This window comes from Crocodylus siamensis, chromosome 2 (genome assembly GCF_052110815.1).
Source record: "Crocodylus siamensis isolate JL-2025a chromosome 2, ASM5211081v1, whole genome shotgun sequence".
Lineage (NCBI taxonomy): Eukaryota > Metazoa > Chordata > Crocodylia > Crocodylidae > Crocodylus > Crocodylus siamensis.
In genome coordinates, this window is record NC_143396.1 from 26648457 (window position 1) to 26661386 (window position 12930).

At 40.5% G+C, this 12930-nt stretch overlaps 1 protein-coding gene across 4 annotated transcripts in view; it reads right to left on the minus strand.

Moving 5' to 3' along the window:
* STK32B (serine/threonine kinase 32B) overlaps positions 1-12930 on the minus strand; it is a 334464-nt gene that overhangs the window by 124194 nt on the left and 197340 nt on the right. The gene's annotated exons all lie outside the window — the stretch shown is intronic.

Here is a 12930-nt window from a genome sequence, read left to right on the forward strand (position 1 = left end):
ACTGTGGGTAGTCCATATATGCTAGATGCGATCAAGGCAGATATAAGTTAGAAGTATTAACATAACATATAGGTGACCACTCTTCCATTTCTTATGGACATCACATACCCCTCCCCTCATGGTCATTTATGTTTCAAAAGTTCACAGAGTTTTGTGAATCACCCTATGCTACCTTGAATGCTAACTCCCCTCAAAATCGTAACTTGCCACTACAATCACAAACCTTTCCACGTGGTTGGCTATGCCAGGGGAGCAGACAGATGAAGTGCGTGAGGAAGCCTGGAATAAGAGGACCAGGATCCTACTTGTAGACTTGAATGGTAAGAGGTATCAGCATATAAACAGATCCCTCAAACTGCAGTTCTTCCTGTCACATGGAAACGATTTCACTAAGGATAATCTTCATATCCTATTGCCTAGGCAGAGATACTGGGCCTTCCCTCTAAATGAGCAGCTGCCTTGAATTGAATTAAGATTTGTTTGAAAGAACAGAATCATAGAACAGGAGGGCCAGAAGAGATCTCTTGCGGTCATCTTGTCCAAGCCCCTGGCTCAAGACAGGATCATCCCTGTCTCAACCATCGCAGTCTGTCTAATCTGCTCTTAAAAACTTCTAAGCATAGAAATTCCACAACTTTCCTAAGTAGCCTTTTCCAGTGCTTAACCACCCGCATAGCGAGAAAGTTCTTCCTAATATCTATCCTCAAATTAAGAACATTGCTTCTTGCCCTGCCCCCCTGTGGCCATAAAGAATAGTCTATCTCCATCCTCCATTCAATTAACCTTCAGGCATTTGAAGACTGATATCAAACCCCTCCTCAGTTTTTCCCTTCTCTAGACTAAATAATCCTACTTCTTTCACCCTTTCTTCCTAAGTGATGCTTACCATATTTCTAATAATTTTTGTTGCTCTCCACTGGGTTCTTTCTAATTTGTATAGAACTTTCTTGAAGTGTGGGGCCCAAAACTGGACACAGTACTCCGTGTGTGGCCTCACCAGTGGCAAATACAGTGGTAAGACCACTTCCCTTGATTGGTAAGGCATTCTTCTAGCCCAATATCCTATTTTCACAATAAGAGTACACTGCTGTCTCATATTCAGCTTATGGTCGGTCCACTGTGACTTCTATGTACCTTCTGGCAGTACTGCAGCCTAGCAAGTTTTTATTTGTAGAACTTTGCACTTTTCTGTCTTGAATTTTATCTGATTGATTGATTTTGGACCATTTTTTCAGTTTATCCAGGTCATTCTGGATCCTAACCCTGCACTCCAGAATATCTGCAACTCCACCCAACTTGGTGTCCATTCAATCCCTTCTTCCAAATCAGGGCTGTACAACTGCTAGTGCACAGGCTTCATGAAGCCTGCAAGGGATTAAACTGGGGCTTCCAGGCTCCGTTCCAGGCTCAGTTCCCCCAACTGTTCTGGCCGCAACTGCAGGTGGAACCTCCTTCCCTCCTCTGGCTGCTGATTCCTGCCTCTGCCACAGGGGTCGGGGCAGTGCAACATGCTCTGCGGGGAGCTGAGAGTGAGTCCAGGGCAATGCATGAGGGGGCAGCAATTTGGGCTGCGTGGTGCAGTGATGGGGGGTGCCTGCTTCAACATTTGGGGGTTGGGGTGTGGTGCAGTGAAGGGACAGGGAGACCATCCATGTGGCAAGCAGCCCAGTTACCTGCTCCTTACTTAGTACAGCTCCCAGGACTTGTGGTCCCAGGCAGCTTAAAAGCTGGACGGACCTGCTTCTAATCCTCAATGAAGGTATTAAAAAAATGCTGCATCCAGGGTAGTTCCCCTTGAGAACTCCACTTGATACCTTTTCCAAATTAGATATGGAAACAATGATGCCTACTTGACGATCCAGCCAGTTCTGTATCTACTTTATGGTACTTTCATTCTGAAGTGCTTATATACTGGTGGGGGGGGGGAAAGTAGTCCTTCGGGTTGCATTTTATGTCTCCTAAATTGAAACGGTGGGTTTTGAATTGAAACCCACCATTTGAATTTAGGGGATTCTGTCACTGTTATGTTGAGGGGCCTGATCCTTTTTTTCACTTCCCAGCAGAGCCTGCCCACCTCTGCTGTGGCCAGAAGTGAGCTGAACAATAGCTGCAATGTATCATTGCCAACTAAACTACATCAGGATGTAGTTCAGTTGGCAACAATGTAAACTCATTTAAACCCCCCAAACTCCTGCATGTGTACAGCATGATGCCATTAAGCCACACAAAATGAATTTTTTGTCACGTGTACATGGTAATGGCATCACGTGTACAAGCGCCCCACAGCTGTACTTCCTTATTGTTAGACCCCGGCTCCATGCAGTGCCCAACAACTAGGGAGACGATGGTCCAATCGCTTATGGATTCTGTTACTCATTTGCCAGAGCAAGCAGGGAGCAAACACTACTTGCACACATTGCTCACAACAGCTTTATTCAGAATGGAGACAGCTTCGGACTGACTCCCAAAAAACCAACAAATCGGGGAACCACACTGAACATTAGTTCTTTTTACATTTTATACACCTTGGTTCATACCTATTAACATTTGTTCCACCACTGTACCTCCTTCTGTTCCACCCATTTATCCTGTCTCAAGCGCTGCCTCTGTTTATGGTTTACTTCATTAACATGCAATTGCCTATGCATTTCATACATTTACATGCCTCTCTGCTAAGAGCACATGTGCAAGACTTTGACCTCTGCTTCTCTGTGTCACTTACTGATTCTTTCTGGTTTCTTGCTGACTCCTTCATCTCCAAGGTCTTGCTTCTGCTTTATATCCTGACAATAGCTGGTAGGCTGCATCTTGTTCTACTTACAAAATGGGCTCTAACACTATGCCCTTGTTAGAAAACTGCTTCCCTAAGCATTTGCAAAGTTATTTTTAATATATCATTCTGCCTTGTGACCAGCAGCTTTTGCTGAGACACAGATTAAAGCCTTGTTCCAGCTGCAGATCCAATGCTCCCCAAAATCCATATATTATTATTACCCTAACACTTACCTTGTTAATGAGAACAGTGTGGTAGACATTGTCAAAAGCCTTGCTGAAATCAAGGTACATCAATCCTTGATCTCAATCCACTACTCTCCCCCTATCTACTGTAGAAGTAATTGGCTTATTTGACTAGAAAAACAGACAAAGACCAGACGTGCTGATACTGCTTAATTCAAATGTTCTGAGATAAGGAATCCGCATTCCTGCATTCCTTGGGTTATTCTGATATCTTGCCCTGTGCATAGATAGTTTGTTTAAGTAAACTTTCTAAGTTTCTGTGTAATTTACTATTGTTTTGTTTCTCCAAGGTGTATTTTTTTTATCTCTTTCTCTGTCTTTAGTATAAATATGCTTGTAAACTTAGAGAGTCTGAGAAATCCTTTGAAACAGACAAGTGGGTGATTCCCCTTGCTGTATGGAATTTTCCCTGTGATCACAGTATAGCCTTAAATAAAGAAAAGCTTGCTCTGTCAGTTCTGATTCAACCACAACATGAAGTTTGATTTCTTCCACACTACAGAGCCTGCTACCTTGGCATAGAAGGAAATCAAGGTGGTCAGGCATGGCTTCCTCTTGATTAATGAACCAAGGTGCATATTGTATTCTGGGTATGCATATATATGTATGCAATGTATGTGTTATATTCTCGGTATGTGCCTACCCACCATAGCCAATCCACAGAGCTGCTCCATCTGGTCCACTGGGCTTTGGACAGGCTAGGGAAGTTGGAGGTGTGATGGGATGGGGACCTGGCCTACCACAGAATTCAGGTCTTTGTGCCCCAGTGGACGTGGCCCTTGTTGGCAGGAGATTGAATGAGGGCCATACTGGCACAGTCCACTTGCTCAGTGGCCACCTGTCCCATCACCACCACTGCAGCCAGCAGCCACTTGACTCATGGCCACTTCTGTTACCACCTCCATCACTGCTTCATCACTGATGACACCCCATTTTTCACATTGGATCTGCCACTGCTCCATGCCTCATGCTGGATCAATAACTGCCAACTTATACCATGGGATGGATCTGACATCACCAGTCCTGCCACAGATATCCCATATCCTGAGCTGAATTTAGCCTGTGAGGAGCCTGGTGGTATGACACCCTTGGACTAACTAGTTTTACTGCAAAACAAAGACTTCAGTACATGTGTTCTCTTTTAACCAACTTATTCCAAATTAAAAACACCGTGGGAAATACAATCCTAAATTACAATAAGGCTGTAAATGACTTAAATATGTGATAATGTTAACTTAACCATCTAGCCTTATCCTAAGTGCCTAGACACTGAATCAATAAGTGGTTACAGTGCTGAAACTGGATTGTTACACTAGTTCAGTAGAGTACTGATTTATGAAGAAACTTTAAACAACCTAAAAAAGTGGCACTTACATCCTGGAAATTATTCATATAATATGATTTATGATGTCACATAAAAGTAATAGCATTCTCTTTCAGGCAAAAGGAGCATACTAATGTTAAAATGTTGTGAGAATCATAAAATTTCTTTAGAAGATGAAGCTTATGGTTTTAAGTTATGGTAGCAGCTGCTGATTATTTTTAGGATAAATAAGAAATTACTCTGAATCATTCAGTGTACACTTGGGGATAACATGTGATGTATGCATATGTATCTGTGTGTAAGGAAAAGGTCTAGCTATGAAACACTGTCTGGAAAAGCAGTGTGGAACCATACCGACATTCCTGTGTTAGATAATTATTTAAATGCCTGCATCTATTATTTTGGACTTATATACAGAACTTCATACAGAAATCTCTACTTTCCTTAGCCCAAGCCTGGACATCTTTCAGAAGCTTCATCTTCCCAGGTGAGCAGGCATTTACCGAACAACATTTACCAAAGCTAGGATGAGAAGTTGTTTAGAGGAGTCTCTGTTTTACCCCATTGGTTTAGTTCACTTTTGAGTTGTTTTGGTCTTCTTGTCAGTCTCCTGTTTTTAATTTATTCTGTTTTCTTATTGTAAACTACCCTGAGCCTTTGTTATGAAAGGCAGCTTACAAATCAAATCAATCAATCAATCAATCAATTTATTTCATGTGAAGTTGAGGTTTATAAATTCACAAGAACCTGTTTTCAGGATCCACAGTTCAACTAGCATCAAATATGCTTGGCAAGACAATTACCTGTGACAGACTCAGAATAGGTTGACCATCTTGTGCCAAGACTGATTTACAATTTCTCGGTAGGTTTCAACACCCTCAGCTCTTGTGTGCAAATAAAAGGGATTCAATTGACTTCAAAGGAGATGCACTACATTTTTTTATAATAAAGTAAAAAGACATCCAAAAGTTAATTGGGTAATAATAACCCAAAACTTTTTTATTTAAATTTTGTAAGTTCAAAAATATTATGTGAATACCTCAGTGCAGCCAAAAGTAACTACCAGGTAAAACTATTACTTTATTTACTAATTTACATAGATACCCCCACATACTGTAGGCAGAAGTCTTCTCCTACCTAGAGGATCTGCCGTAACACCTTTTTCTCTTACTTTTGTTCATATTGTTCTGAGGCAAGGCAGAATGTGGCTAGAACTTGGGGGCAGGTATGTTGTATGTTATTCTAATCTGTCAAAACCTGATGCAATGCGATACGTGTGTACTATTTCCTCAGACTTTTAAAGAAATGCTTTTAAATTGCTTTTAAAGCAAGTCCAAGTCAGGCTAAACCAAAAGCATTAGAGGAACATGCAATTATTATTAACGGATATTCAATAATGTAGGATATTTACCTTCCATGGCCCAGAAATTACGTAGTCTCTTGAAATATAATGATCTATTCAAATATATCAAAATATTTGTGAAAAACAGCATGGCTTTAAAAGAGATCTGCTATTTAGTCAGGCAGCTTAAAATCAAATATGATAATTTAAGTGAAAATCTATTTGTTATGATACAAAGTATTTTTCAGCTCTGCAAGTGTGTTCCAATATAGCATGTGAAACTGAGTGCATTAACCTCAAGGTTCTTCCTGATTCATGGACAGACCATTGATAAAGATGAACTGAAATGGTCACTTTTGGATCCAAGTTCATTGAGATGCCATCTCCCAATGAAAACAGAAATCCCATGACTTTGCATGATGCATATTAACCCTGTTGTCTTAAAACAGTTCGGCATTGTTTTCCAGTGGTTAGCTACACGTTTATAGCAAGTTATTCTATTATGCTGGATTGTACTTGAGTTTTTTGCCTATACAGGATATACTAATCCTATCAGCTCAGGTATCAGAGAGGCATAGAAGGTAAGAAAGTGATATGGAGAAACTATTTTTTTATGACTGTTGTATATCCTGGAATTATACTTCAAGTTCACTAATACAAGACACAACTGAGGCACAGAGCTCACTAAGACTTAAGAAAAGGTTTAGACAGTTACACAAGCTATAGGAAAATCAACTCGTGCTCCACTTGCTAAAGGTTAACAAAAACTTCTTTGGAAAGCATTTCTACGATCAGTACAGATGCTGAGCTCCTCTTTGTTGGAACACATTAATAATGCCAAAGCAAGGTCTAAGATGTTATTCTACCTATGAGAATTGAAGAGGCCCATCTGTTTGTTCCTGCTCTCATAGTTTGCAGAAAACATGCAAATACTGAAGCCTTGGCTATTGCCCTTTTGTGTTTGTTTTTATTAACTTCCTACTCCTGCCTATGATTTCCCTTTACCTTATCAAAGTACTTATTTTAGAGAACAGGATTTCTTTGTGTCAGATGGCCTTTTCTATCCTAAGCTGCTTTCTGATATTCTTTCTTGATACATACACTTGCAAACAGTTTAGTATTTCTCTTCTCTCACATGCTTAATAATTCCTATTCTTTTTCTTGGCTTCATGAAAAAAAAAAGATATTCTTCCAGGGTTGTGTCAGATGAATTCCTACTCTTTTCCCCGGTGGCTTCTTGCAAAGTTTTCTATGTTGTTATCATATTTCTAGTCTCCTGAGCTCTGGAAATCTAAGTGATCCCTATTGAGACAGGTCTAGTAAATTTTATTTGACAAAGGCTTTATCATTCTATGTTAGTCCAGAACCACATTTTATAGGCTTGCAGTAAGGTTATGCCAGCATTGAAGCTACACGTTTCTGAGTGGACAAAGGAAGTCAGTGGTGGGGTTTTAACTTTTCCATAACCATAGCAGACTTCCAGTTTATAAAATATCATGAAAAGTAAGACCAACATTTACAAAAGTACCTCCATTTGAGAACCCAGATGTAGACATTTACAGGTTTGATTTTCAAGGGTGTGAGCACTCACTACTGAAACTGAAATCAGGAGGGACACTCTAGGTATTCAAAAGCTAAGTGATAGCTTTTGGTCAATATTTTTGGTGTAATATGCAGATTTAGTGACTTTTCATAGGTTCCCCTTAATTTGCCTGAATTTCCCCTTAATTTGATGTCGAAAAAAATCAGAAGTTTTTTGTCTGACATCTTCAAAACCAAAACATTTTAATTTTTCTTTTCAAATTAATTTGCTGTTTAAATATTTCCTTGATTTTTTTTTAGATTTTTTAAATTGAAAAAATCAGTATTTCACAATTTTAATTCCCAGCACAACTTACTGTCTTAAAATGTGCCCTCAACATTTAAAGACACGTTGTGAAAATTTGGCTCTGAGGCCAAATCCAAATAGTTTCCAAAACTGCCTACATTTATGCTTCAGTGCAACTAAAAAACTGGTGACCTTTCCCAAGAGGATAATCCAGGTCAACAGGATTGGGAGCCTAGGTTCACTATGCAGTCAATGGGAAGGGCACCTAAGTAAGATGTAGGGAAGAAGCCTACAGCTATGCAAGGTGTGTTTGAACTCCTACCTTCTCCTTAGAGCTTAGTTATTTGATCCACGGCTGTGCATCATTCCAGCAACCAGTGAGAGTGAGGCAGAGTTGAATTGTTTCTCGTTACTTATGTGTTTATGGCTGGATACAGACATTGCCTTTGGGCCACCATAACAATTGTTATGGCCCTATATAGGCGAAGCCAACAGATAATCCATGCCCTTGTCACACCAAAATGCCCAAAATTGTGGCTGCAAAAATAGTTCATATAAATTTGTGCTGCTTTTCCCACAGTGAATGTCTGTTCACTTTATGGCAGGAGAGAGCAGGCAGCCCAGAGCTGCCTGTGCGCAGGATCTGCTGTACAGAATTGGGCCCCCAAAGTTTGAGGAGTAACTGCCTGGGTTCCCCACTTGCACAGGGGTATTCTGGAAATCCTTGGGCAGAGGATTTCCCAGATGCGTGTACTTCACTGCTTTGGTGTTGCAAACAGGAGAACCCTGTGTGCCCTTCCTAAAGATGCACACCCTGAGTTGGGGCAGCATGATACATACACCTGAGGAATTCTGTGGCAAGTAGGAAACCCAGGGTTCCCCCCATCTACAGCTGCCCCACAGGATCAGACCCCTGAACCTGTGGGACAATGGGTGATGTCTATGTCACCCCATGAAGCAAATCAGCTGTTCTGACATGCATTCCAGCACAGCTGATCCCGTTCCAAGGATGACACCTGTTTATAGCCAAAGAGATCTGGTCCGTGAGATCCCAAGCACACAATGCAGGAAAGAAATTAGAATTCTAGATTTTCTCATCCCCAAAATATTCTCTCAAGAACAGTTTCTTTCCAGTAGATTCTTTCCTCAAGCTGTTCAACGCACAGAATCAAACATGCCACTTAAGACACATGCAGACCCACTTGACGATACTCATCACAGAGGCCTGCAGTCTGGTCTAAAGTAGCAAGATCAATTTGAATCTGAATCAGGTGTCAGGGCAAGAAGGTAGGTGAGCTTTTTCTCCATATGCCAAGGTAGGAGCAGCTACATAATTGCTTTTTAAAACTTGTTCTAGTCCAGTTATTGTGTAGAGCACCCCAGCCTCTAATGCAGCTCTCACAGTGACTAGAGAGGATGGCTGGAGCCACTTAGTTACAGATTCCCATTATCCTGCTCAAACACTGCATTCTCTGCAGCCTACTTAGAGTTGAGCTCCACAGCACATAAAAGGCACTTACCCCTTGCATAGGTTTACTGGTTCCAGGCCTAGGGCTCACACAATGGTTTATGTGCTTCAGAAGAAATGGATGGCTTTTTGCTTTAAAGTATAGACTGAATAAAATTTCAATCAAAAGTAGAAATGACATTTCAAAGAAGCTTTTTAAATAGCAAGGCAGCATCCATAGAATTTTTGATCAACTAACTTTTCAGAACATTTTTTCTCAGGCAGACCAGCCCCTGCATTGACCTGACACTAAATACTTTTTAGGATTTTACAAAATAAAAGGCTGATCCAAATCCCTCTGGAATCAATGAAAATACTCCTACTGGCTTCAGTGGGCATTATTTCCTCCATTACAGTGCTCCAATCTGTTGATGTTAATGATTATGTCATTATTGATTATTATGTGTTTACTGATGATAATGATGCTAATTTAACAATATGCAGTATATGAAAAACGAGGATAGAATTTAACCCACATTTAACATATCTTATTTTCTTACATACCACAGACCCCCAAATAAGACAGGCACCTTGTTTTTGGAAAGCAGGCAGTAGAAGGAGTTCTAGAAAGTAAAACTTTGAGAACTTTCTAGAAGAAGAAAGTTTTGGAAAGTAGAAAAAAAGATTTTTTTTTCAGTCATGCCTGACTATGTAGCATAGTGTAAGTCCTCCTAGAAACAGACAGTATCCAGAGAGTGTGGCATCCCAGGAAACAGTCTGGATAAAGCAGCAGGAACTTCCTGATGTGGCAAAATAGCCAGAAGGCTAGACCCCAGACCCTTACAAGGGCAGTAGAAAGACTACTGTTTTTCATTGTAAATAGTTCTTTATATAAGTTCCTGTCAAAAATAAAATGTTGTTTCCACACCACAAGCCTCATTAAGAGAGCAGCTCACTTGCCCAGAGCCGGCTCAACTGCTGCTTCAGGCATAAGCTACAGCTATGAGAGAGTTATCACAAGACTCTACCTCTTTTCCTTGCTGGGCCAGAGACAAGCAGCAGCCTTTTTGGCATCCATTAGAACACAGGGTGTGTCTACACATGCACATTTACAGTAATTTAGGTTACTGTGCAGTAACCAAAAATGACGGTGTAGTATGGGTACATGTCTATATGTGCATGCCCATACTGTGCAGTAACTATGGCGACATATCTGTCGCGCCCCTAATGCTGGTGCACCCTTGACCTGCGAGCCTGGGTCGGCACGACCGGCTTGGCGTGAGGAGGTGGATTTATAACTGGACAGGTGGGTGATAATGGTGAGCAGGAGTCAGATGATTTAAACACAGCGTATTGGTTACATAGAAAGTTTATTTTACTTACACTACTAATGTGTTGCAGCATAGGCAGAGGAGTTGATTTATTCAGTTACAGCATGCAGATATCATGTTACCCAGCATTTACAGGGTGGGTAATAGACTTGATTCTGAGCGATTCACCTAAGCCGTTGCAGTCTGCAGATTACCGAGAGCTCTTGATAAGAAAGATAACAACAAAGATAGACGGGCCGGCAAGATGGGGGTATGCCAGAAAGATACGTAGGCGGAGAGCTAATATTTGTTGTGCACAATCTGTTCTTCTTGAGTGTATACGCAGTTCTCTGCTTTGGGTGGAAGTTCTTTCAAAGTTATACTGGGCAAAGGTGACCAATTACTATACACCAGGCATGAATAATTAACGGGTTGACACTTGTACTCTCTTTGTTTGCTGCTCAAATTTTAGAAAAAGGGGGGTTCTTTTTACTTGAGTGGTACTGGTCCTGTTTGGTCACAGGATGGCGCGCGCAGTATATTACTTTAATTTTACAACTTCATTAAATTAGTTTCATTTTTATCTGGTCACCATGGGTACAGATATCTCTCGTGCTGAGTTGTCAAGGTCAGTTTCTTTTTCTTGTATGGGAGCTCAAGTAATTTGAAATGAGGCACAGACAGGGGTATGTAACACTGTTAATACAGAGGGATAAATTACAATTACAGAGTTTGTTGTGTTAGCCTCTGACCTTTTGCCATCTGACCTTTTGCCATTGGCATCTGAAATCAAAGACTTTTATTTTTGACAATATTGACTTGGGCATAAATGTGATACCTGCACCATACAGGTACCAAATTTATGCCTGATTAGTTATTGCACAATAACACATACATTAATGCCTTACTGAGCAGTAACACTGTGTCCCAAGTCAGTCCACACACAACATTACTGTGCTTTAATGGCTGCATGTGTAGGCACTGGTCTAAAACCACTTACTGTGCAGTAACTGCACACTGTCTATATGCTTCTGTTCCAGTGAAGAAAAATCAGTTTCCTGGTTTAAGACATGCACCTCGATTTCAGATGGCTGATTTTGGGGAAATGGGTACATGCTATATGCAGGTAAGTAAGAAAACATCAGCCCCATTAGACCTAGAGTATCCTCCATATCAATCTTGTAATCAGCCTCCACAGACTGGTAGTGAGCCTAGCGCCTGCCAGCAGGAGAGCTCAAGACCAGTAGTGAGCCATACATAGTATATTACAAACATTTCTGTTTTCAAATAATACACTTGTTTCATTTGTTCTCTTAAACTGACATTTGTCTTTTTAAACATAAATAACCTTTAGAAGTTAGGAGAAATAGGGTTACAAAATGACAGAAAAAACACAACCTTTTAGTCTACAAAACAAAATTGACAACCTTTTAGTCTATAAGGTGCTTTGCTATCTAGTTGTCAGATCCTGTATGTTTCCAGTTTGTGAAAATTTCCCCATAGCACTGACTACTCATGAGCACAGGTTGTAGTCTGGGATATGGGGAATCCTGTACAAACAGCAGCAGTCTGGAATGCATAATAACTACCAGTTGATGCCTGGAAGTTAGCTGCTACCCTTAAAAAAACAGGTAAAAAAAGAAACGAATTACAGATGGCATATTCAAACCATACAAGGATAGTACAAATAACCTAATCTTGGTGAGCATCTGCTGCTGAAAAATTAAATTCTGTAACAGTTCTTCTTAACCCATTTATGTAGCACAGAGCATACCGACCAGAGTTTTTTTCACTGAGTCACATCAAGATATGTTGCACATTTACATGTTACATAAAACCAGACTAAGTTTAATAAAGATTAATATTACCTGTGTGACACTTCTTAACAAGCATAAAAATAGCAAGGAGTTAGGAAGCAGAAATTTCTGCTACAGAATTATTCAGTTCATAAAAGATTTGCCAGTACATCAGAGCAATGTGGTGAAATGGATGTTACACTGGTTGTACCAGTTGTAGAAACAGCAATGAGCAAGTTCTGATTGCTATGTTAAGCCTTAGAGGTTTGGCACTGGACTATGTAGCTGGTATTTGTATTTGGAAATAACATGCATTCCCAAGCCCTGCAGTTAGTAAGGAAACTGTTTACAAATATAATAATGTTTTCTCACTTTATGCCAGGAAGAGGAAAAAGTCCCTATTTACTCACCATAGTAAGGCTAAGATAGGAATTTAATCAGGTATAATCTGTTTCCACATCAGCAGTGCCATAAGAGCCTGGTGTGTTAAACAGGCACAGTGCCTCCAAAGAGTGCATGTGTGAGGGATTCGTTTTAATGAAAAGCTTTTGTCTTCCCTTCCTCAGCACCTTGCAGCTAATCAAGATTTTGTATATTCTCCCTCCTGAGCAAAACACCTTTCCCAGCCATCAGAAACAATGCAATAATATAATGTGATGTTATTTAATCATGTAGCATAGCAAGGGTCTTAATACAAAGAGCTGCAGTGAAAAGACCCTCCCTTTAGCCCTCCACAACTCTACAGCCACATCCAGATGTGCAGGCACATGTGGTTTGTGGTGCTACAACCCACCCTGTGGCAACACAAACTTCATGTGTTGCATGTTAAACTGTGGCAACAAAAAAACACCACCCTGAAAAAAAA